Raw genomic sequence first — 587 nt, 5'->3', positions numbered from 1 at the left:
ATTACAGCGTTTGATCAAAACAAAACATTAATTTCCTGTGTGTATGTACATGCTAGGTAAAAACAAACAAAAAGTATGTCCCTGCCTTGCCCCCTCTTTACAGCCCATACATCGGGGACTATATCATACAGTTATATTGGCACAAAAACAGCTAGTAATGAAGCTAGTGCTACATGTAGCGTCATTTAAATGTTGAGATAAAGATTTTACAGTAACATTTAAATTATAATTTAGTTTACAGTCTCTGTTGTAATTCTTACGAAAACGAAATAATTCCAAGCCGCAGATTGAGTATATTGTTTTTTTTGAAGAAAGAGAAGAGCGGACACACCAACCACAGTAATAAAATGATGTCAGCGGGCATGTTGGAGCCCCCCTCAGCCAGCCTCCCTGAGCACACAGGGAAAGTGAGCGTCAAGAAGAAGGCGGGAACAATGTACAATGTCCAGCCGTCCTCTGGCTTGTGTCGCTGTCAATCAACCGAGCACGCTTTCCCATTGGCTAAGCTCCTTTGCATTTATCGTGCCATCTCGTCAAGCTGCTGCTGTGTGATCGCAGGTAACTTTCTTACGATAGCCTTCCGCTGG

This window comes from Trachinotus anak, unplaced genomic scaffold (assembly GCF_046630095.1).
Source record: "Trachinotus anak isolate AG129_WGS33_773 ecotype Australia unplaced genomic scaffold, CSIRO_AGI_Tana_v1 ptg000010l, whole genome shotgun sequence".
Classification (NCBI taxonomy): domain Eukaryota; kingdom Metazoa; phylum Chordata; class Actinopteri; order Carangiformes; family Carangidae; genus Trachinotus; species Trachinotus anak.
The sequence above is the reverse complement of the archived record's forward strand: the minus strand, read 5'-3'. Positions refer to the sequence as shown.